This window comes from Pantherophis guttatus, chromosome 12 (genome assembly GCF_059756535.1).
Source record: "Pantherophis guttatus breed Tessera chromosome 12, ASM5975653v1, whole genome shotgun sequence".
NCBI classification, from domain to species: domain Eukaryota; kingdom Metazoa; phylum Chordata; class Lepidosauria; order Squamata; family Colubridae; genus Pantherophis; species Pantherophis guttatus.
Genome location: NC_142074.1, coordinates 3890716 through 3915664, shown reverse-complemented (window position 1 = coordinate 3915664; position 24949 = coordinate 3890716). Strand labels below are relative to the sequence as shown.

The following is a 24949-nucleotide window of genomic DNA, read 5'->3' as shown; positions in this document are numbered from 1 at the left end:
TAATTCCTCTCCAAACAAGGAGATGATTTGAGATCGTCCCCAAGTACTCCAGTCTGCAAGTTAGGCTTCCTTTCCATTTTGTGGAGAACGTGACTTTGTCCAGCATCAACAAGACTCATTTATTCATTGGATTTTCTTAAAAAATGAGCCTTCAAGTTGTATCAGTGTTCCAGGTGCTTCAATCTCTTGTACTGAAGTGCAGATAACCCCCACATGTTTATGGACATCCAAGATTAGTTTGAGGGTTTCAGTTGGTAAAATATAACATAATGATATTTGGTGCTTTGGAAGATTTATGCAACAATCACGACAATACATTTCTAATACTCATTTATTTTGCTTTGCAGTGTTAATTAAAAATACATACCACTAAAGAAAATATTCATAGTAAACAGATTAGTAACACACTACTCAACCAGCTGAGTGTACCAGCAAGCTAGATGCAATCACCCACCAGCTATGACTGCAATCTTTCAGTGTCCACAGCCAAAATCTCTTCAGTTAACTCCTAAGGACTATAATTGTTAGGCATAACATCTGCCAAACTATTTCCCATGTTACAGAATGGAACTTTATATACATATATTAGCAGCTGGATAGTGGTTGGATAGCATAGTAGTTAGAAAGTTACTTTTGATGTGAAAGAGCAGGATTCGAATCCCAGCTGGTAGTGTCAGGTCTGCCATCTTTGGCTTGGCACTTCGCTGGCATCCTGCCATCAAAGGCTAGGGGGGAGGGGGGGCAAGGGGGAAAGAAGAAATGGGCAATAACCTGTATCTGGACAGCGCCTGGGAAACTGGGAGGGCAGATGACAGTTGAGGAAGACCAGAGATGCTTTGAACCAGTTTGTGCCAGTCTTCAAGGACACTGAGAAGCCGAAGACATTTGGGAATGGAATGCTGATCGCTCCAAACACTGAACGTTCCCAAGACACCTAAACATCTACCCGTTGCCTGGAGTTGGAGTGGGCAAGGGAGGAGGGACGAATTTATTTGTTCACACGGGAAATTCACTTCTAGTCTGACTTTACTGCACCCTTTAATAAAAGAGCTGGGTATGTCTAGTCAAATGAAAAGGAAGACTACAGACAACATGATAGTGAAGTTCCAACTCTGGAGGAGCTGTAACAAAAAAAGGGGGGGTCAACCTATTCTCCAAAGCACCTGAAGGCAGGATAAGAAGCAATGGATGGAAACTAATCAAGGAGAGACCCAACCTAGAACTACGGAGAAATTTCCTGAGAACAATTGTGAGATCAATTCACCAGTGGAATGGATTGCTTTCAGAAGTTGTGGGTGCTCCATCACTGGAGACTTTTGAGAAGAGACTGGACATTCTGTGAAATGGTATAGGATCTTCTGCTTGAGCAGGGGGTTGGACTAGATGACCCCCAAGGTCCCTTCCAATTCTGATATTCTGTTACTCTAAGAATCGTGGTGGCACAATAGTTAGAATGCAGTATTGCAGGCTAATTCTGCCTACAGCCATCAGTTCAATCCTGACCGGCTCAAGGTTGACTCAGCCTTCCATCCTTGCGAGGCCGGTAAAACAAGGACCCAGATTGTTGGGGGCAAGATGCTGAAATCTGTAAACCGCTTAGAGAGAGCTGTAAAGCACTGTGAAGTGGTATATAAGTCTAAGGGCTATTGCTTGTGCTATTCTGTAAGGGGGGGACAGAGGGAGGCAGAGGTCTTCTCCTAACATCCGCCTCAGCCCCATCCTTGGGCAGATGTCATCTAGGTGCCCCCGCTCACTTCTGCTCCACTCATCAGGTGCAGCTTTTAATTTTAAAGAGGCAATTCTGAAAAATCGCTTCTGCAGTTTGTAGACGTGGTATTCCAATCGAGTTAAGAGATCCCTGGGGGTCTCAATTCTTTCATTTCATAAACCAGATTTTTGAGAAAGGGAGGTGAAGCTTCTGCCTGATTCCAAACCCTCCACTTTAGGTAAATTCTTTCAGGAATATCAATTCAGCCAAGAAAGAAAAACATTTGTTTCTCTTCTATTCATGCCCTCGACAGGAATGAATGGGCCAATCTAGTTGTCAAGAATTGAATGCTCTTGACTCCCAGAAGCAGCTCGTGGAAGGAAAAAGGTCTTCTCGGCTCTGAGACACCATCGAAGGCACGAGCTCTTCCTCCAGGCATTGTTCTAATTAGCTTTTAACGGTCCAATTAAATGGGGATAATGCTTGTGTTTTTGTAATGTTCCTCCTACACTACTCATTAATGTACGGTACTTTTGCATTGCTGTAATACTTTAAGTATGTTTGTAACTTGCCCCAAAATCTTTGTGGCTAGTGAATGAATTAGAAGTAACAATGAAAACATCTGAAATAAAAAGTATGGTCCCTGCTGTTTATGGCTTCTTGTGGCAAACTTTTTCAGATAACACGGCAAGGATGGAATTCACACATAAAGCAGCACCAGAAAGTCTTAAATCCTGGTTTGTTAGGCATGTCTTAAGGACCTGGTTTATATATGGTAAATCATTCAGACATCACATTAAGCCAAACAGAAGCAAATCCATAGTATTATTATGGGGGTGAGCCTGCCCTTGTGGATTCATTAGCCCTTCAAGGTACAGGCGGTTCTTGGCTTACGACCGCAATGGAGCTCAAAATTTCTGTTGCTAAGTGAGACATTTAAGTGAATTTTGCCTCATTTAATGACCTTTGTTGCCACGGTTGTTAAGTGAATCACTGCAGTTGTTAAGTTAGTAACACAGTTATTAAGTGAATCTGGCTTCCCCATTGACTTTGCTTGTTAGAAGGCCACAACATGGGATCATGTAATTCCGGGACTCTGCAACCGTCATAAATATGAGTCAGTTGCCAAGTGTCTGAATTTTGGTCACACAACCATGGGGATGCTGCAACAGTTGTAAGTGTGGAAAAGTGTCGTAAGTCGCTTTTTTCAGTGTCGCTGTAACTTTTAATAGTCACTAAATGAACCGTTTTAAGTCAAGGACTACCTGTATTGTGTTTTACTAATCTAGACGAAATGATGATATACATTGCTAGTGTTGTGGCTCCGTTACCTGAGCCTGTGTCATCGGCAGGAGAGGACTCAGAGAGTGAAGGAGAGGAGTTGGTAAGGCCTCCCTCTCCAGGACCTTCCTCTCTGGCAATGCCTTCGGTGTCCGCCGAAGGGCAAGAGATAGGGCCGGGGCCAAGCACGTCCACGCAGCCACAGATGGACAGTGATGAGGGTAATGAGTCTTGGCTGGATCCACGCCAGTGTCGCAGAGATAAGCGCGCGCAACAGAAGAAAAGGCGTGCCCGAGATTAGGCTGAGTCACTGGACCACACCCCACAGGATATAAAAGGGAGCGTGGTGGCCAGTCAAACCTTGTGACGAACAAAGCTGAAAGCTTCCACGCCATTCTGCATTGCCGGACTTTCGCTATAGACTTTGCTGGATCTTCTCTGGACTTGATTGACTCCGTAATTATTGAGCTGTTTCTTTTGATGTATCAGAAGTGGGGAGAAGTTATCTCTCCTCTTCGTAAATAATAAACTCTTGGCAGGCAGCCACTAGGTTGTTGCCAAGTTCCGTTATCATAAGGAAAAGGATTTTGCCGGCTGGTTTGGTCTTTAACTCTTGAACGTCTATTGGTGTGTGTGCGTGTGGTTGGGGACAGAACAGCTAGCCCATGTATGATATGCCATACGCTAAATAAATAAATAAGAGTAAAGTAGGAATAGCTCAACTGGTCGTGTTTCCTGTCTGGTGTACCTGGGACAGCTGATGTCATGCTTGCATGTCTGAAAGTACCAATTTCTTTGCCTCCGTCTCTCAAGGTCTTTCTCAAAACCTGGACAATCATTTCCCTCTGTCAGCCATTGTGCCAATACACCGATCTTTGATAGAGCAAATAAAATACCTGAAATTCTTTGTAAAAAGACTAGAACAGTGTTTCTCAACCTTGGAAGCTTGAAGATGGGTGGACTTCAATTCCCAGAATCCCCCAGCCAGCGCTGCTGGCTGGGGGATTCTGGGAGTTGAAGTCCACCCATCTTCAAGCTACCAAGGTTGAGAAACACTGGACTAGAAGAAAATGCACAGCTTACATTACCTCCACGGCAAGGGCAGGTTTAGTAACTTGAAAATTACTACCATTATTTTCTTTTTAAAGAAAAAAAAAAAAACAGGACTCTTAAGTCAGAAAATCTTACAACATTATTATTCAGGCAAAAGGTATTCTTCTTCATCCACAGCCATTCTGATGTGCTGAAAGGCGCCCAATCTCGGCAGGGACCGAGGGATTAAATTTTGATAAGGCTGCATACAAAATATATAATTACCAGAACGACCAAACACAAAGCAGTCTTCTTTCCTCCTAAAAGGAGGGCCCACCTCATACAATGATCAACTGTGCTCCACAACAGAATTACTGCTCCAAATATTCACGGCAGCATTTCTCAAGATGCTTTTCTTCCTGTGGATCAACTACGGGTAGTCCTCAATTTACAACAGTTCATTTAGTGACCGTTACAACAGCACGGAAAAAATGTGATTAATGACCGTTTTTCACATTTATGACAGTTGAAGCATCACATGATCAAAATGTGAACCAGGTGCTTAGCAACTGGTTCACATTTATAACGGTTGCAGGGGCCCGGGGTCACGTGATCCCCTTTTACGACCTTCTAACAAGCAAAATCAATGGAGAAGCCAGATTCACTTAACAATCGCATTTCTAACTTAACAACTGCAGTGATTCACTTAGCAACTGTGGCAAGAAAAGTCATAAAATGGGGCAAAACTCACTTAACAGATGTCTCAATTAACAACAGAAATTTTGGGCTTAATTGTGGTTGTAAATTGAGGACTAACTGTAGTAAAGAGTCATTCTGAGTTACCTCCATTTCAGTGTTTATTACAGTTCAGAATTATTTCGTATTGATTTCGGAAACCAAAAACAAAAAAATAAATAGAATTAAGAGAGTCTATTTGGTTCAATAGTTTACATCCTGGATTAAAGAGCAGGAGGTTGCGAGTTCTAATTCCCCTTTAGGCACAGAGGCCAGCTGCATCCCTTAGAACCAATAATTCTCTCTTACTCTGATCCAACTTGTTGGGTTGTTGTGGGGAAAAAACACAATGTGCTTTTTACAATTTACATGTGCAAAATAAATGCAGAATAAACCTAACAAATAAAATGAGAGAACTGAGCTTCTTTTCATCAAAGTTAAAATGTCTTCATCATAAATTCTGTGTGCCCGTGGATCAAAAGACAGGACACAGTTAATATAAATAAATGCTAAGTTAATGTTTAATTCTTTTGAACTGCAAGGTTACTTCAAGATTTAAATATATTACAAGGGGCGTGAAGGGAAAACGTTGCTGGCTGGTCCAGAAGCATTTTCCTTCCCCTGCTTGGAATTCTTTCAATATTGTTATGAGTGGCCAGAAACAAATGGAATCAATAATTTTTGGTTAACCAACCATACGGGCTAAATAAATACAATTAAAAGCATCAATACGCCACTGGCGGTCTTGAGTTAATAACACATAAAAACTTAGCATATTTCCCAGCCTCCCCAGGTAAAGGCTGCAGGCTGTCTTTCCTTGTTTCATTTCCTTGTTTTTTTTATTACAGATGTTACTGTACAAGAGCAGCTGATTCATGAATCCAATACCAGAAAATTTGCATGACAGAATCTCTCCGCAATTCTTTTTTCTAATTGTGCCAAAGGAAGACATGTCAAGCATTAGCCATTTAAATCCTTTTCCATGTACAGAACCAAGAATTTGCTGAATGAAAGAAAACAATTGTGAATACTTAATTTGACTTTTATTAAGCCTAAACTATCAGCTCGGGGGATGGACAATAAATTACCACTAGAGTCAACAGTTCCTACATTGTAAATCACTCCACAGCTGTGTGTTCACACAAATGTTAGCCTATTTCAGCCATGGCTTAGTGAATTACATGATTATGGCTTCACACAACAATAATAAAGCATAAACTAATTTAGGCTGAGCTTCTATAAAATAAAATGCAGCTAGTTAATCTACATTTCTTGAACTCTAGCAAAGAAAACAAGGCAACGGATCATCAGGCAAACCAACCATGTAGTCTACTCAAGGCACAAATGACCAGGCTCAAATGAGCATATTTTGGGCATATTATGCAAGAACAATCAATCAATCAGAATAGAGTTGGAAGGGACCTTGGAGGTCTCCGGGTCCAACCCGCTGATCAAACAAGAGACTCTATATCATTTCAGATAGATGGCTATCCAGTCTTTTCTTAAAAACCTCCAGTGATGAAACACCTACAAGTTCTGAAAGCAAATCATTCTGCTGGTTATTGCTCTCACTTTTAGGAAGTTTCTCCTTAATTCCAGGTTGCTTCTCTCCTTAATTAGTTTCATCCACTGTTTCTTGTCTTGCCTTCTGGTGCTTTGGCTCTCTGGAGAAGGCTCTAATGCTGGGAAGGAAAGGCGGAAGGAAAAAGAAGAGGCTGACCAGCGACAGAATGGATGGACCAGTTACCATTGTCATGAATGCACAGGTGGAAAACCTGAAGGACCAGCTCAAGACAGATCGTCATGCAGAAGTCATGCAGAAAATCTGATAGACACATAATGGCATATAGATGCTTTTTTTCAAAAGGCAACTGGGCTTTGTTTTTCCTTGAAGATGTTTCGCTTCTCATCCAAGCAACCTCTTCAGTTCACGTCTTCAAGGAAAACAAAGTCCAGTTGCCTTCTGAAAAAAGCACCTTTGGGACAACCATGACCTGGATGACTGAGAATCTCCACAGACCTAATGGCACATAATCAATCAAAGGTCTGGAACTTGGTGCAGTTGATGTGGCTTTCAATAACATTCTGGGTACTCATATTAGTAGTTGGGTATACATCCTGCTTGTTTTGTCTTCCTGTTCCTGTGACCATTAGTAGCTAATCAGGCAAATGGGAGCCTGGCTTTTCTTCCCTAAAGAAGAATTGTAAACCAAGAACTAATTCTGATCTGCAAAGCTGGTTTCTATGAAGTACAAGAGAAAACTCCTTCCCTTTAACCATTCCTGCCTTGGGAAGAGCTACACAAGAACAAAGGACTTTCACACTCTAGCACAAGGGTGTCAAACTCGCCACATCACATTGCCATCAAGTGATGTATTCCATCATTTTTCCCTTTGCGGAGCTCGGGTGGGCGTGATCTGCGCGTGAGACATCCTGCCACAGGCCGCCAGTTCGACATCCCTGCTCTAGCACGTCAGGTGCAAGAAACCAGGAGCCAGGATAGAGTTCAAAAGCGCTGGAAGTTTATTCCATGCAACCTAGATGCAAGAGTCTGATCTATTAATGGTCAAGGCAAATTGGCACCAGCTTAGAGTTAATGGACTTCAAGGAGACTTGTCTTAGGTCTCTTTTTGGGGTGTAGAGACTCCAGGCTGATGATGCATTTCACTCCGCCCTCCGGCTCAGCCTGGTCACCTCCTACACAGCATACAAGTTAAGAGATTGTAACCCACAATTATCCAGTATCATGATTGCAGTGAAGATGTAAATCATAAAATCATATTACAGGTAGTCCTCAGCTTACAACCACAATTCAGCCCCAAATTTTTGTTGCTAAGTGAAGCATTTGTTAAGTGAATTTTATGACCTTTCTTACCATTAAGTGAATCACTTAATTAAGTTAGTAACACGGTTGTTAAGTGGATCTGGCTTTTCCACATTGACTTTGTTTGTAAGAAGGTCGCAAAAGGTGATCACGTGACCACAGGGCACTGCAACTGTCATAAATACTAGTCAGTTGCCAAGCATCCAAAGTTTCATCATGTGACCATGGGGATGCTACAACGGTCTTAAGTGCGAAAAATGGTCACAGGTCACTTTTTCAGTGCCATTATAACTTTGAACTGTTGTAAGTCGAGGACTAGCTGTATTTGACTGATACTACCACTTGCCCCGTTTGTCTTTCCTCAAGAATGACTGGTCTTGTAACAACCTTATAGCTCACAATTCAAAGACCTTCCTAATGCATCTGGAATCAAGGAAAGGTCTAATCATTTCAATTTTTCAAATGCACACAACAAGATGAATATATTGTACAGATCATATTGTTGCCAGTGGTTTTTTTTCCCCCATAGCTGAAGAAGGAGTGCACAACTTCAGTAGCAGGACAATGGCAAAGGCCAAGGAGAAACAGCCACAGTTTCCAAAGAATGCAGTTGCTAATTGCACCATAAAATCTGGCTATTAGAACAATATTGCAATAAATGAAACAGCAGAAGCTCAGGTCCAATTAAGTTTAAACATTAAAAATAATCCTCCTTTCAATTTAAAATGAAGACATCTGCGGGATCCAAAATAACTGCAGGTTCTTTTCTTTCTGAGCTTGGAAATCTGTCCCTCAGTAACAGCTGCAATTTAGTTGAGTGGCGATATTTCTTCGGATGCTTTAGGACAGTGATGGTTAACCTTTTTGGTGCCGTGCCCAAAGTGCGCGCACACACGTGCGTGAATGCATGCTCCCATGCCCAAACCCCCAAAATGCAATGCGAATGTCCCGTGCATACGACCCACCCCTGCACCCCATTTTGGGCCTGGAAAGCCTTCTGTACCAACCTGGAAGCCAAAACGGGGCACGGGGGCACAGTGCACAGACGCCCACGCCCCACTGTGGGCCTGGAAAGCCTCCTACACCCCCCCCCATGCATGTGCCCCCCTGCATGTGCGTACGGCCCCCGCATGCATCCCACCCCCTGCACATGCACGGCAGAGACCCAAAGACCAGCTGGCCAGAGGGAGGCGTGCGTGCATGCAAGGTGGAGCAGGGCTGGGGCGATGGCTGGCATGCCCCCAGAGAGGGCTCTACGTGCCACCTTGGCATGCATGCCATAGCTTCGCCATCACGGCTTTAGGATAGTGTTGGCGAACCTTTTTGGCACCGAGGAAATGGGAGCACGCGCACGCACGTAGAAGAGCGCCGGAAACCAGAAGAGCACCTCCCTGGCGAGCACGCACGGAAGCACTGAAAACCAGAATAGCAGTTTCCCAGTGCACTGAGTCACCTGGTCTTCAGGTTTCTGGCTCGCATGTGTGCACCTTATTGGAAACAAGCTACACAAACACACACGTACACCTTGATGAGGGAGGGAGGGAGGGGGGGCTCCCAGTCTTCGAGTCTGCAACCCTTCCTCAGATTCCCTTCCAAGAAAAGGCAGAAAAGCTTCTCTGGCCACATGATCAACATAGACACTTTTTCAGCTAATGAGTTTTAGTCCATCTTTTCATGCTTGACTGGGCAGTGTTTCATTTCCGGCACAGAGTTAAAGATTTGATGTTTCAGGTGTACAAATGACACCGAGATTCAATATCGCAGAGTAACGAATCCTCTGCCACCTGCAGAACCACCATTTCCTGATGCTGGGCGCCTCCCCCTTAGAATGGAAGAATTTGGCACAGGGAAATTGAGATCTTTCCAACCTCCTCACTCAAATGTGTCTTTTGGCAGCAACCCAAACACGAGAGTTTGCTGTTTGCCTGGTTCACACATTGCACTAAGCTATAATGGTTTGCTTATTGGAATTTTGGCTCAATCGCTGGGTTTGTAAACTGTGATTTGTAGTTGACTATGCAATGCAATCTCAACTAGTCATACTTTACCCAAAAGACAGTTAAGCAAACCATGGCTAAGCGCAGTGTATGAATCTTGTTTAAGGTACAAGAAATAGTTTGGGAAATACAGAATAACAGAGTTGGGAGGGACTTTGGAGGCCTTCTAGTCCAGCCGGCTACCCAAACAGGAAACTCTGTAGAGCAGTGTTTCTCAACCTTGGTAGCTTGAAGATGGGTGGACTTCAACTCCCAGAATCCCCCAGCCAGCGCTGCTGGCTGGGGGATTCTGGGAGTTGAAGTCCACCCATCTTCAAGCTACCAAGGTTGAGAAATACTGCTGTAGAGGGAAGTCCACAAGCATGAATCCACCAGTGAAGAGGCTTCAGCCACAGCTGTTACCTTGCAATCTTTCCAGATCCCAGGCCCACAACAGGATTTCAAATAACTTCTTCTGGCTTGTCTAATGATGGCAAAGTTGAGTTCATTTCCTGTTGACTTCATGGACTCAACACAATTGTTTTCTTCTCAACAATATTTTAATGGCTTACCACTGCTTTCATCTAGGACAAGGGTGTCCAAACTCAAGGCCTGTGGGACCAGCCTGGAAATATCAAAGGACCAGCCCACGGTGCCTCTGGCGGCTAAAACGGGCCACATGCGCCCCCCCCACCTTGTTTTCACCCTCCATGGCCTCCTGCAGCACTCTGCCAGCCAAAAACAGGCCGGAAATGGGCCATGCAGCCCATTTTCGGCTGGCAGAGTGCTGTAGGAGGCCATGGAGGGTGAAAACGAGGCACGGGGGGGCATGCACGGACCTCCCCATGCCCTGTTTTGGCTGGCAGGGTGCTGCAGGAGGCATCCGTCCCACCAACCTCACCTCCCACGGAGAACTACAATGCTGATCCGGCCCTCGAAGAAATCCAGTTTGACACCCCTGATCTAGGACATCTGTTCACACAAACACCCCCCCACACACACAGAGACACAGCCCTGATGTCACCTGATGGTCACCCATCTGAGTGCTAACCGGGTCCACCCCTTCTTAGCTTCAGCTAACATCAACCAGCTACTGCCACCTACCATATTTTTCAGAGTATAAGACGCACTTTTTTTCCCCCTAAAAGAGGCTGAAAATTTGGGTGCGCCCTATACTCCGAATGTAGCATTTTCAAAGCTTTTTTTCAGCCCTAACAAGGCACTAATGAGTGAAGCTGATATCTTCCAAGCTTTGCCTGCTCCCTCCAACTCTCAGCTGTGCTTTAGAAGCTGTTTTTTATTCTCAAGCAGGGGATAAAATGTGTGCACTCAAAACCAGCAAACTAATGTGCTGAAGCTGACCAAACTAAGGATCATTTGTGTGAGTGCCCGCTGTCTGTGCAAATGGAGCCTTGTGCCTGAGTGTCCACCATTCACAGAAGTGGAGCTACGCACGAGCATGAGTGCCTGCCACTCGTGCAAATGGAGCTGCGTGTGTGAACGCACTCACTCTCCGCTTCCACGGCCCAGTTCCAAATGTGCTGCAGCCTGGTAGTGGGCCATGGCCCATGGGGTTGGGCCCATGGTAGTGGGCCATGGCCCAGGGGTTGGCAACCCAACCCTTTGTTGGGTTGCCAACAAAGACATATGTGTCTTTGTTGGCTTACAAGGATTGAAAACAAGGATAAGCAAGAACCTCATGTCAATCAGAGCTCCCCTATCCATACCGCCCAAACCCCTGGGAGAACAGTTAGGTCTTACAAAAGGCTACCAGGGTCAGCACCATCCCAATCTCTGGAGGGAGCCTGCTCCAGGTGCGAGAAGGCACAACTTAGGGGTCCAACAAGATGACATGGTTTAGTGGAAGAGAAAGTCCCCTGGGAAAGCAAAGGGAAATCATCAAAAAACCATAAAAAAGCGAAAGTTAGAATATTACGGACATGTGATGCAACCCCTAGAAAAATACGTCATACTTCACTTAATCCTCCAAGGAAAGATTGAAGGAAAACGAGATCCAGGCAGAAGAAGAAGATCATGGCTTCAAAATCTAAGGGACCGGTTTGGACAAAACTCAACAGCACTTTTTCATACGGCTGTTGATAACAATATGGATATGGATACGGATAAAGAAGAAAAAGAAGAGGAGGAGGAGGAGGAGGAGGAGGAGGAGGAAGTAACAGTAGTAGTAGTAGTAGTAGTAGTAGTAGTAGTAGTAGTAGTAGTAGTAATGGTGGTGGTGGTAGAAGGGATCCAGAACCTGCCCTTCCGGCTACATTTGGTGGGATAAACAGAGACAATGGGAAGCATTCAGCCCTGCAAAACAGAGGACTTTGAGCCATTCAGGGCTTTACAGGTGAGCAGCAGCACCTTCCCATGACCCACAGCAATCTCTGGGTATAACTTGCTGCCCATAAGCCAATATGCACACCCATATTTTTGTCTTTGGACTGGCTCACACCATGCAAGAAGGTGAAGCCATTTCACGGTAAGTAATTTGTTGCAGAATAGTAATGATCAGACTGGATGGAAAAGCAATTATTCTGTTATTTGCATCGCTCATCCTGCCTTTCCTTCAGAAGCTTCAGGTAACTCAAAGAGAGGCTCCTTTTCCCATGACACCCCACAACAATCCTGTGAGGTAGGCGAGATTGAGATGGGGCTGGCCCAGAATCACCGTATGAGCTTCCATAAATGAAAGTGGGCCCAAATCTGGGTGTCTCTGATGCCAGTCTAACATTATCAATAGCCATTGAGCAATGCCACATCAGCATAAATAACTTCTATCCAGTGATTGCAAGCTGGCTAGAGAATCCTGGGAGTTGAAATCCACATATTTTAAAAGTTGACAAACACTGTCCTAAAGGATCCACCATACATGCAAAGCGGAGCCGGTCTCAACTTCAGAGCCGGAGGGGGAGGGGGGGAATAACAGAGATAAAAGAGCCTGTAGTACAATGGACTAAAGCACTGTTATTAACATCTGCTGCTTGCAATTACTGCAAATTCAAATCTCACCAGGCCCAAGGTTGACTCAGCCTTCCATCCATTCAAAGGTAGGTAAAATGAAGACCCAGATTGTGGGGGCAATAAACTGACTTTGTATAAATATACAAAAGTAGGAAGGCTATTGCTTAACGCATTGTAAGCCGCCCTGAGTCTCCGGAGAAGGGCAGCATATAAATTAAAGCAAAAAAAAAAAAAAAAGACTGAACGAAAACGTAAGCAATTTGGGTCATTACAGCTGTGTACCTGACTATGCATGAATGTAACTTCAAGAGACATCAGTGGGACCTCATTGCTAACAAGGCAGCCAAAAATGACCCTTCTCAATTTATGAAACATACAGGGATTTTTTCGCCTTGTTGGTAGCACTTCTAAAGACATCTAAACAGCTTTGGGAGCTTTAGATATTAAGCTCCAGAAAGGAAAGGGGGCGGGGTGGAAACTTCTGAAGTTGTAATATTCTTTCTCTAGGCTATGCTACTGTTACTGGATACTAATGCAACTGTTTTTTTTTTTAAATGCCATAATTAAGCTTCTCATTAAGTCTCTCCTTTCTTTTCCATCAAAGCCCCATCCTCTCCTTGTAAAATGACGTGACCCAAATTTCTGTTGAATTTTCCAATGATTGTAGTCAGCAGGAGGTATTTGCAAGGATTGGTCCAGAAACATAAGGGGAAAAATCTTGTGTTTCCTCCTTAAAAATTGCCACCATTTTCCCTACACAGCAAATAAATGTCTCTAACTTTGTTCAAAAGAGTCGCCAGGAACACATTTCCTGGCTGGTTCCAAAAGACGGTCGAACGAGCACCGTCAGCACCTCTCACAATCTTCCCACGCAAGCAGCGCATGGGTGAACAAGAGTTTTTTCAAAGGCACAATAAACTCTAGTGCAGCTGGGCACGCATGAAGGAAATGCTCACTGCATAAAAGCCAACTGTATATACCTAACAACCTGGACTGAGCAAGGCTAAAATAGGAAGGTCTACTCCTGGCCCCAAAAAGCCTTAGATGCATCTTCCAAAGTCTTTTCCAAAATTTCCTCCTCCCCTTTTTTTAAAAAAATGGAATGGCATATAACTAAATGAAACCCTTGGGGAGGAACTCTTATCAATGGCATTAACTGATTTAGGTTTACTTTTATGTGAATTCAAATCGAATTTAAACTTTGACCAGGACCTGGTTACTTCCCCTCTTAAGCGCTGACCGCCTATGTTTACTCCTTCCTAGCGATAAAATATCCCAATGCATCCTGCATCTCTTGTGTAGGTTTGACCTCAGGCTAACTGCAAAATGTTGATCCTTCGATTACTCCGAGAGATTGTATCGTGTCAGGTAACATCTCCTCAGAGAGCCGTCCTGGGAATTTCAGCCCAAACCGGTAAATGAGTTTCCAAGCCCCTCCTATGGAAGTTTAAACCTCTGGAAATAAATGGGACAGAAAGCTCATGTATAATACTCAGAATTTACATACAATCTAAGGCTTACTGTGGCTAAAATAAATTGCGATTTCATAAAAGGCATTTGCGAAAATCAAAGATCGCATGCTAATATTTTCTACGGCACAGTTTTATAAACCAATTGTCTCCATAAATGCTTCTGGATATGCTCATATGAACACTTCAGTGTATAAAACATGAGCTTAACTATGATTTATTTTACCCTCATGAAAAAGCTTAAGCAGAAACTTCACATTTAGATAGACATTACTCTTCTAGGTGTTTTTCCTAATGTGGAAAGAAAGTAAAACAGAATAAAACTGGCACTCAGATTCCCTGCAGGAACGTAGCTTTCTGCCTCTGGACAAAAACACCCACTGAGAATCTCAGCTCTACTACTGCAGAAAAAGGAAAGGGAAGGGGAACCCAAACTGGCAAAAAGCTTCACAAAGAAAGAAGAATACAGAAAAGTATTTCCTACCCACGCAACTCTTCAAAACTAATGACCTCTGATTGTACGGAACATACAATTCCCAATTATCTCCCATCAGCATGGGAGTCACAGTCCCAAGACAAATAGAGACTTCCAGGTAGAAGGACCCAATAGGCTCACATTTAAGTGGTTGTCCACTATGACTCCTAGATTCCTCTCAGTTACTACTGCTGAGCCTATTCTATACCTGTGCATTTGGTTTTAAGGGCACGACCTCACATTTCCAACCACTGAACTGCATCTTTTTGGACAGGGCCCAATGCTCAAGATCCTTCTGGATCCTGAGTCTATCCTCCAAAGTATTAGCATTTCCTCCCAATTTAGTGTCATCTGCAAATTTGATGATCCCCCCTTCTCTCCCTCATTTAGATCTGCTGTGGACTAGATTGGACAGCAGTTTTCTCAATTTTTTTGACCTCTGAGGTTTACCTCTGTGGGTTCATTATTCTTGGTAGGTATTTGTTCTTTCTGTGTTCAGTTTGGATACAAACTTCTGCTTTTACTAGGAGTTCCTCATCTTCTTGGTTGAGTCCCAGAAGGACTTGTCTCTTCTAGTAATCCAATTAGTTTACATTTAGTGCAGATAGAGTTCGAGTGTTCTATGAGCATGAAACATACATGGCAGTAGTTTGCATCTGCATTGGATAGCTTTGGATGGAGTAGGTAAAAGGTAAGAGATACCCTTAATGATGAGAATTCAAATTATTATACTGTGTGGGAAAGGTGGTATGAATGGATGAATGATAAAATGAAAGAAAGAGAAAAAGGTGTGTTAAATAAAAGGAAAAAGTAGCTTAAGTGACACCAGGTATATATTTTGTATATATGTATAAACACTGCACATCCGATGTTAATAGAAATTTTATTTTATGTATGTGTATAAACTCAATAAAATATTTGGGGAAAAAAACAGAGATACCCTTAAAACAAGAATATCTTCAGAAGATGTTGTGAACACATCCATGTAGTTTTGTTGGCAACAGCACAGAAGGGTTATGTCGCTGCCTTCTTCCAGAGAAGTTTATTGTTTCAAATAATCTTAAAATTGTTGAGTTCGGAAAGATCATTTACCCTTTGAAGTAGAATAGAATAGAATAGAATAGAATAGAATAGAATAGAATAGAATAGAATAGAATAGAATAGAATTCTTTAATGGCCAAGTGTGATTGGACACACAAGGAATTTGTCTTGGTGCATACGCTCTCGGTGTACATAAAAGAAAAGATACATTCATCAAGAATCATAAGGTACAACACTTAATTATAGTCATAGGGAACAAATAAGCAATCAAATCATATTAAGAAACAGTCAATATAAATCTTAAGGATACCAGCAACAAGGTTACAGTCATGCAGTCATAAGTGGGAGAAGATGGGTGATAGGAACGATCAGAAGATTAATAGTAATGCAGGCTTAGTAACTAGTTTGATAGTGTTGAGGGAATTATTTGTTTAGCAGAGTGATGGTGTTCAGGGAAAAACAGAAACTTGAAAGTAGGGCAGAAAAACCTATTTATCTTTAAAAAGATGCTGTCAAGCATCTTCTTCAAAAGTTCCAAGAGACAGACAACCCACATCTTCTGTAAAAATACCCTCTTGGGTAGATCATCTTATCAGGGAACTTTTAATTTCCCAATCAACCTTATGGTTTTGGAATTTCCTGGTGGAGTCCCATTCCAGTATTGATCAGGTGTGACCTTGAATAGCTTTTTCAAGGTCAGGTTATGTCAGTGAGGATGCTGCTACTCGATGTGATAGTGAGGGAGGAAAGGATATTCCAATACTGGGTGACTCTCTGGGTGTGCTAGAATGTAAGTGCAAGGAAACAGTGGGAAGACAAGGCTAAGGAATATTCTGGAAGGTCAGTGAGACTCCTACATGGATGCTGAGAACAGAGATGTCTCGGGCTTGAGAACTGAGAAGCAGTGAGAGGCTGAGCAATTCTGACCATCTGCTATGGTTAGGGAGGAGACGAGGCAACTAAGGCATGATGCTAGGAAATTTTTAAAAAGGCTATTGCATCGATACTATATGTAGAAGAGAATTCTGTTGCCATAATGCCAATAAATCTGAAAAAAGCCAATATAATCCTAAATTGCGATACAATCAAGTATCCCATGTATTGGGATACAATCAAGATCAAGTAAGGTACTAATACCATGCTATAAAGCCTTAGTAAGACCACACCTAGAGTACTGCATCCAGTTTTGGTCACCACACTATAGAAAAAATGTTGAGACTCTAGAAAGAGTGCAGAGAAGAGCAACCAGGGTGATTAGGGGACTGGAGGCTAAAACATATGAAGAATGGTTGCAGGAATTGGGCCTGGCTAGTCTAGTGAAGAGAAGGACCAGGGGAGACATGAGAGCAGTGTCAAGCTATTTTCCAAAGCACCAGAAGGCCAGACAAGGAATAACAGATGGAAATCGATCAAGGAGAGAGTCAACCTAGAAATAAGGAAAAAAAATTTGACAGTCAGAACAATCAACCAATGGAGCAGAAGTTGCCTTTAGAAGTTGTGGGAGCTTCATCGCTGGAAGCTTTCAAGAAGAAAATGGACTACCATTTGTCAGAAATGGTGTATGGACTCCTGCTTGGGCGGGGGGTTGGATTAGGTGACCTACAAGGTCCCTTCCAACTCTGTTAATCTGTTCTGAATATACATCAAATGAATGAAACCATCCATGAGAGATGCCTGTCCAGCTTTTTCTTTAAAAAAAACTTCTAGAGATGGAGAAACCAACCTCCATAGACAGATTTTAACAGATTGCTCCGGTGTTGTACAGAAATTACTATCAGTAAATTTTTCCTTATATTTATCAATGAAATCTATGTAGTTGCAGCTGGTCCTACTTTCTGTGGAGTTACTGTTTTGACCGCCTTCCTTGTGGTTCCTTTTTTGTCTGTGTCTTTCGTAAGTCTTCCCTTCTCCAGACCGAACACCTCCAGTTCTTTCAACCTTCCCTCACAAAATGTACCTTCAAGTCCCTGTATTGGCATATTGTTGCCCTCCTCTCAGCCCTCTTCACCCAACAGGTCTTTTACTCATCAACTCTTTGACAAAGATGTAGTCCTGGTTCACCATAAACAAGGAGGGATGGAGGAAGGTTATCAGCCCCACTAGGTAGACCAGACCAGGAAATTGGATGAAGGTTAAAACTACCTTTATTTATGTTCCAAAAGGGGGGGGTCCCCCAAAAAACATTTAGTTCTTTTAGTTCTTGGAAGAAGCTTCTTGGATGAGAAATAAACGTTTTCAAAGAAGGCACCAAGAAAAGCCAGTTGCCTTGGGAGGAATGTCTTTAGGACAACCATGACTTGGACGATTGAGAATCTCCATAGATATTGACCTTTATTGATATTATCACACAAGTTTGATTGTGCTCTATCTTCCCCTTCTCATATTTCAGTGAACAGAAGTTGGAAGGGACCTGGGAGCTCTCCTAATCCAACCCCCTGCACAAGCAGAAGACCTTATTCCAACCCAGACAAATCCCTGTCCAGTCTCTTCTTAAAAACCTCCAGTGATGGAGCACCCACAACTTCTGGAGGCAACTTCTGTTTCACTGGTTGATTGTTCTGTCGTGAAGTTTCTCCTTTGTTCTAAGGTTGCTTCTCTCTCTCCAAGTTACTTCCAGATGTTATCTTGTTGCTCAGGACTTAAAAATATTTCAACCCCTCTTGCCTAGGAAGTTGCTGCATGCTTCCACCATGGCCATCTTCCTTACTCTCTACAAGGATGGATCAAGGAGAAAAGGGAGAAAAGGACTTTGAAGATGGCTAGTTTTGCAGAGATGGCGAAGATTTCAGCATATTTAAAAGACTGTTCACAAGAGACTTATGAATGGGAATGGAAAAGGTGGATAGAATATGTTCAGAACAAATACCAAACTAGAAAGTATCAAATAGCTTTTATTTGAAAATAATGTATTAGAAATATTTTAATGTAAAGAGACAAAGAGGAAAAATTATACAGGGGGAGGGATGGGTTCAAGCTTATATATCAGTGTTATTAGTTATGAGTACATAATAGGGAAGTCTGGGGGGGGAGGGTTAGGGAGGGTTAGGGAGGATGGGAAGTTTGGGGAGGGGGGGTGGAAAAAAAGGGGTGAAAATGTAATTGTAAAACTTTTGCAAAAAAAAAAAAAAAAGGAGAAAAGGGTAGGACATGCTATGGGTGTAGGTTTGCTGATGCTTTGCCTGGCAGAGTCCTCTGGCAAACAATATCCAAAAAGGTTCTTTTCACTAGCAAGAGAAAAAACCCCAAAGCGACACTTGCTTTTGCTCAAATACATGTTTAAAGAGAATAAATTTATGATCCTTGGCAGGCAGCAACAGATTAGAACTTTTGTTAATCTTTAGGTGCAGAGACAAAGCTTCTACTGTCACACCTACCCCCAATTTCTCTCTCCGAATAAATAGGAACTGATGACCACCTTTTGAAAATCTGACTTCATTGTGGATGCAGCCCCCCTCTGAAGCATCTGCCAACACCTCCACTGTCTCTCTGGTTTCAGATGAAAAGGGGGGCCTGATGGATTGAACTGTTTCATAGCTCTCCCTTCGGCAAGATTGTCAAAAAAACCAGAAAGGGGCTATAAACAACAATAACAAATCAGCCGCCGTGTTCTGACTGCATCACAAGCACAGATTTCAAGGGTTTAATTTGCTCTCACCTGAAGCTCAAAGCCAAACCCGAAAAACCTCTTCAAATGCGCTGGGCTTCATTTGGTTTTTCTACCACAAAAAAAATCTGATTTGGGATCATTTCACCCCCATCCACTCTCCCAAAACAACCCCCAAATAAAAGAAGGGCAGAAGAGTATTAAAGATTACAAGTATGGGCCTTATACAAAATCTCTCTTTATGAACTATCCACCTCGGATAGTTATCCAGAGGAATCAATTGCTTTCTTAGATACAGGTTTTCTGAGAAGGAGCGAGAGACTTACCTGCAACTTACACAGAATCACAAAGAAATCCCAAACTGGAACTTGAGAAAGAATTGTATCATACGGGCCTTCTTAATCATGTTTTTACATAGATACATGTATATATCTCATGTGCATGCATACACACATTATATATACATACACACACACATATATATATACATACTGTATGTGTGTATGCATGTGTGTGTATATATATAGTGCATACACACAAACACACTCTATATACACACATTCACACACATGCATGCATATATATATATATACATACACACACACACATGCATACATACAGATAGTCCCTGACTTACGACAGACCTACCTGGGGGCTACTTATGAACCGAAACTGAAATTCCAATGGTCATGGGAGCAAACTTTGAGCAGTTGGCAAATGGGCCACAACACAGCATGTGACACACTTTTTGACGGTGTTGCCAAAAACCAGCATTTGGCAAGACCGTGCCCATTGTGAGCTGTCGGTTTTCTTAACAACTGCAGTGTTCACTTAACAACAGTGGCTGCTTTACAATCACTGTGTTCGCTTAGCAACAGCCACAAAGGTCATAAAATCGGGTCACATGACCATTCCATTTTACATCATGACTTACAAACTTGATGGGCAGGTTCTACTAGTGCAGGGGTCGGCAACCCGCGTGGCTCTGGAGCTGCATGTAGCTCTTTCATCCCTCTGCTGCGGCTCCCTGTTACTGGTCAGCTCCATAATTGATAGGGACAGGTAGAGGAAAAAGGATGCCGCACTAGGAGGAGACTCTTTGATGGGGGAACCGATTTCCACTCAGCAGAGGAAAAAGGACACCATGCTAGGAGGAGACTCTATGATGAGGGAAATGGACTTCCGGTAGGCTCCAGAATTGAATGGGGGCTTCCGGTTAGGACCTTTGTGGCTCTTGAGTGTTTAAGGTTGCCAACCCTGTCCTAGTGGTAAGCAGAGGACTAACTATAGTATACACAAACACACACACATGTACGCTGTGTTTGTATATTGTGCTGTATATATATTAGGTGCATTTTAATTCTGCCTTGCTTATCCATTAGATAGAAAGGCAAGTATAATTCAATGAAAGAAATGCCTGCTCTTAGCTCAGATTTTATTTTCAAGTATTTATCCATGTATTTATAAATGTGTATTTATAACTGACCTGTTTTCTGGCAGTTAAGCAATCATATTCAAGATCATTGTGAATACCAGGATTTCTTTAGTTATGTATGAAGATGATACTTTATTTCTGAAAGCATTGAAATTGGTAAACATCACTGCTTCTGATGCCAACAAAGCTCGTGGTTAATTCACTCTTGGGTAAAGAAGTTTTTTCTTCCTGGGGTTATTAAACTTTGAATGGGTGGCCTTAAATTCTAGATCGGTGGTTTTCACTTTTAAGATGGGTGGACTTCAACCCCCAGAATTCCACAGCCAGCATGATCCAGATGGGGAAAAACATCTCCCCCCCCTTCATCTCTAAGTCACGCATGATTTTATAGGACTCTATGCCTGCCCACTTTTACTTAACCTAAAAAGCCCCTTGGATCGAGTCCCACTAAGTTCTTCCATTACTCAGGTCACCCTTTTTTCACCTCTTCCAATCTAAAACGTCCACTTCAAGGTGAGATGACCATAGCTGCACACAGTATTCCAAAAATAAAGATAAAACAAATTATTACACCAGCGGGTTTATTTTCCAATTAAAATTCAACATCATCCTTGGGTTTCAGGAGGTTATGAATTTAAAAGCAGAGAAGGGGGTGATCATGAAGAGACCGAAGCTGCTCCAGATGATGAAAACAACCATCAAGCCAGCTGCTGACATTCCCCTGCTGGGCATGGTGCTTCAGCTCCAGGCACTCTTGAGAGGAAACAAATGTTCTAGATCTATTTCCAGGTCAGATTTTAGAATAAAAATGATCTTGCTCACCCTGCCAAAACTGAAGCAGCCCCATTGCTTTTCTTGGGACTTTTTAGTGGGTTTTGATGCCCTCGGTCATAGCATCCTTTGGGAAACTATGGGAAACTGGGAAGAGAGTTCTGCTTCTACGTACTCAGGGGACCAAATCCAGAAAAAAATGCCTCGTTTTTACTGTTCTGGCCCATTATGCAATGATGCTCCAAGCTTCATCCCCTGTGCTTATCAGGCTGACTGTCCATGTACCTAACACCGTTGGGAGGTATTACTTGGGAAGCACTGGCCGAAGTGTCACCACTGTGAAAATTAAACCCACATCTACCTCTTTTGGGCTTACACATGCACAGCAGCCGATGATCCGAACCAATGCCTGGATGAAGTCTACTAGACTTCAACAGAAACTCAATCCTGTTGAGATACAAACACCTAATATGGGTGGTTCATCTACTCTTATTTGGAGTTCACCTATTCTGGAAGTGATTGCACTGGCCAGCCCAAGGTCAGAGGTGTGGTCCATGGTTCCTTCTGGGCTCTTCACTGTCCCTGGAGACACACTTACCCTCAATAGCTCAGACTGCTTCCTATCAGCATGAAAATATATAGCAGCTTATGATCCTCTCTGGACAAGGATAACCTTGGAAAAGTTATTAAGAGTCCAATAATTTGCCAGGTGGATAACTGCAATGCGTCTCAGGAAATGGTACCTTTGAAAACAATTTGGAAGCTTCCAGTGCTTCAAAACAGAGCTGTGTAGCTGCTGATTGGATCTGGCTAGCTGACTATACATTCCCAGGCCCAGATCCAAGCCATCAACCTCTGATGCCCAAAACTCTACACTTTGGGAACAAGTTATTTTGAAGAGCAATTCCTCCTTCAGCTCTTTGAGTTAGGTCAGGTGAAGAAACAGAAATTCTTACAAGGATCTTAGCAATGCCCTTTATTGTAGAGTATTGTAACAGAAACTTGAAAGCCAGTCCAAAGACTTGAAGGAACGGAACTTCTGCAGAGGATAGAGGAATGACCCTGAAGGAAGACTGTAGCTGCTACCAAGGCAAGCCCCAACAGCCCAGATTGGTTGAGCCCAAGCCAAGAAAATAGCGTAAGAAAATATCTCATAAGAGCCCCTTTCTGTTCCAATAAAAGTAGTTCTGTGGCATTGGTTTCTTAGTCTGGCCCAAGTCTCTTTCTCATGCTTTCCACTGTCCCCGGGATGAATAACTGTTTCATAGAATCATACCATGGAGGTCTTCTAATCTAACCTCCTGCCCAAGGCAGGAAAACTTATACCAACTGGGACAAATAATTGCCCAATCTTTTCTTGAAGACCTCCATCACTGAATGGAGTACCCACAACACAGCTCTGGGAGGTAAGCTTTTCCACTGATTAATTGTTCTCACCGTCAGGAAATTTTTCCCTAGTTCCAGGTTGCATCTCTCTTGAACAAGCTTCCAACCCATTGTTTCTTGACCTTTCCCCCTTCCTTCTCAAGGCCAGAATTGCATTCCTTTACTTCCCCTGCCTTCTTATGTGGACTCGGAGATCTTCCTCAGAGACAATGCTCCCTTCCAGGTTCTCCCCCTCGTCCTCAAAGAAGTCCATGAAATGGACAAAGAAGGGCCTTTTCAGTAGTGGTGCCTCATCCATAGGACGCCCTCCCTAAGATTTCCACCTGGCAGTGACCTCAATGCTTTTTCTCCCCAGAGGCCATTCAAGAACGGCTGGTTTCAGAGCAATATTTCAATCCCTCAGTCACAATGACATTACTCTAATTCTTAATCTTTGGCGTAATGCTATTGCTGTTGTGTTTATGCTGCATTATTTGCATTCAACTTTATAGCACTGCTTTTTGAGACATTTTTATTCCATATTATTTACATTAGATTGTACTGTATTTTAAAATGCATGAAAGTTGTCCAGAGGGCTATTATTGATGGGCAGCTTTCAAAACCAATAAATAACCAACCAACCAACTAACCTTCCTAATGATTCCTAGCACAGAATTTACCATTTAAAAAAAAAAAAAAACACGCTAGAGCTCCTAATTGGGGTGGCATTCTGCACAGAAGCCCAAAAAAGGGTCTCTAAGTAGTGAGGTACCCAATCAAACACCATTGTGAAGCTCTCCCACCGTTCAGCTCTTAGCAGAGTTTTTTCCCTGGCAAGAAAGAATAAAGGTGAAGAGGCAAGTCAAGAATTGCTTTAGCAAACAACACAGGCACATCCTCTCCCAAAATTTTCTGAGTGGGGCAGGGCAACAGCAGAAGAAAAGCCTCACTGGGAAAGAACCAAAAGGAGATTTCCATTTTCTAGCATATAAATTTCTGTGTGTGTGTGTGTATCTATATATTTATATGCACACACACAAACACAAGAGAGAGGGGGGGGAGAGGGGGAGAGAGAGAGAGAGAGTCACCCAGGGGCTTTCATGTCTAACATGAGACTAGAACTCCCCATCTCCTGGTTTGTATCCTGGGGCCTTAACTAATAGACGAAATTCTCTCTCTCTAGCACAGTGTTTCTGTGTTTCTCAACCTTGGTAGCTTGAAGTTGGGTGGACTTCAACTCTGACTCGCGCTGCTGGCTGGGGGATTCTGGGAGTTGAAGTCCACCCATCTTCAAGCTACCAAGGTTGAGAAACACTGCTTGTCAGGTTTCGGTGTCGTCTCAAATAAATTGCATTCCCAAACAGTCTTTGATGAAATCTTTCATTTATTAAGCACGACAATTTGTTCCCAATTACGTCGTAGCCAACACTGACTTCCTGACTCCAAACCTTCCCTTTCCGTTCCCCAATTCTCTGAGTCTCATTGGCCATCTTCCAAATCACTCTCCCCATATCTACTACTTCAGCTCCCAGGAATGTCCCCCCTCCCAACCCATCTCCTACGGGATATTATCTTCAGGGAAAATAAGTAGGTGAAAAGTCAAGCGTCCTCTTGCCAGCTGCCCCCTCTTCTCCGCCTTATGTCAGCACTGGAACGAATGTAGTTTGGAGTGCTGACACTGCTCTAGCATAAGAAAAGGCTGTGAAGCTGACCAATGCAAGTGGCAGAGAGTATTCAGAGTCCGAACTCAGGGGCAGTTTGTCTCCTGAATACCATAGTTTCCGAAACAAGCATATATAGCAGTGATGGCTAACCTTTTCCAGAGCGAGTGCCAAAAGCACGAGCGCACACATGGGCAAATGCGCACACCCAGCTCCACAAAATGCAATGTGTGCACCCCCCCTGCGCATCCGCTCTGCCCCCGCGCATATGCACATGGGGACCCCGCAGGCACCCCACCTCCTGCACATGCGCAGCAGAGACCCAAAGACCAGCTGGCTGGCGGGAGTCACGCACACATGCGCAGCAGAGCTGAACTGGGGCAATGGCTCACTTGCCATCAGAGAGGGCGCTGCATGCCTCCTTTCCATAGGTTCGCCATCATAGGTATAAAGAGATACCACTTCTTGTGTCCTCTTGCAAATGAATAACTGGATCAGTGAGAACCTCGCCATCGATTCCTGAGCATATTTTCAAGCAAACCCTTTTATAGCCATCTTTGCCCTCTTCCAATTGGCCAAGGGCTGCACGGGGAGCCTTGTCAGGA

The 24949-nt window shown here is 43.2% G+C and overlaps 1 protein-coding gene across 1 annotated transcript in view; it reads right to left on the bottom strand.

Moving 5' to 3' along the window:
• The window catches only part of NEXMIF (neurite extension and migration factor), a 412598-nt gene that overhangs the window by 384161 nt on the left and 3488 nt on the right, over positions 1 to 24949 (bottom strand). The gene's annotated exons all lie outside the window — the stretch shown is intronic.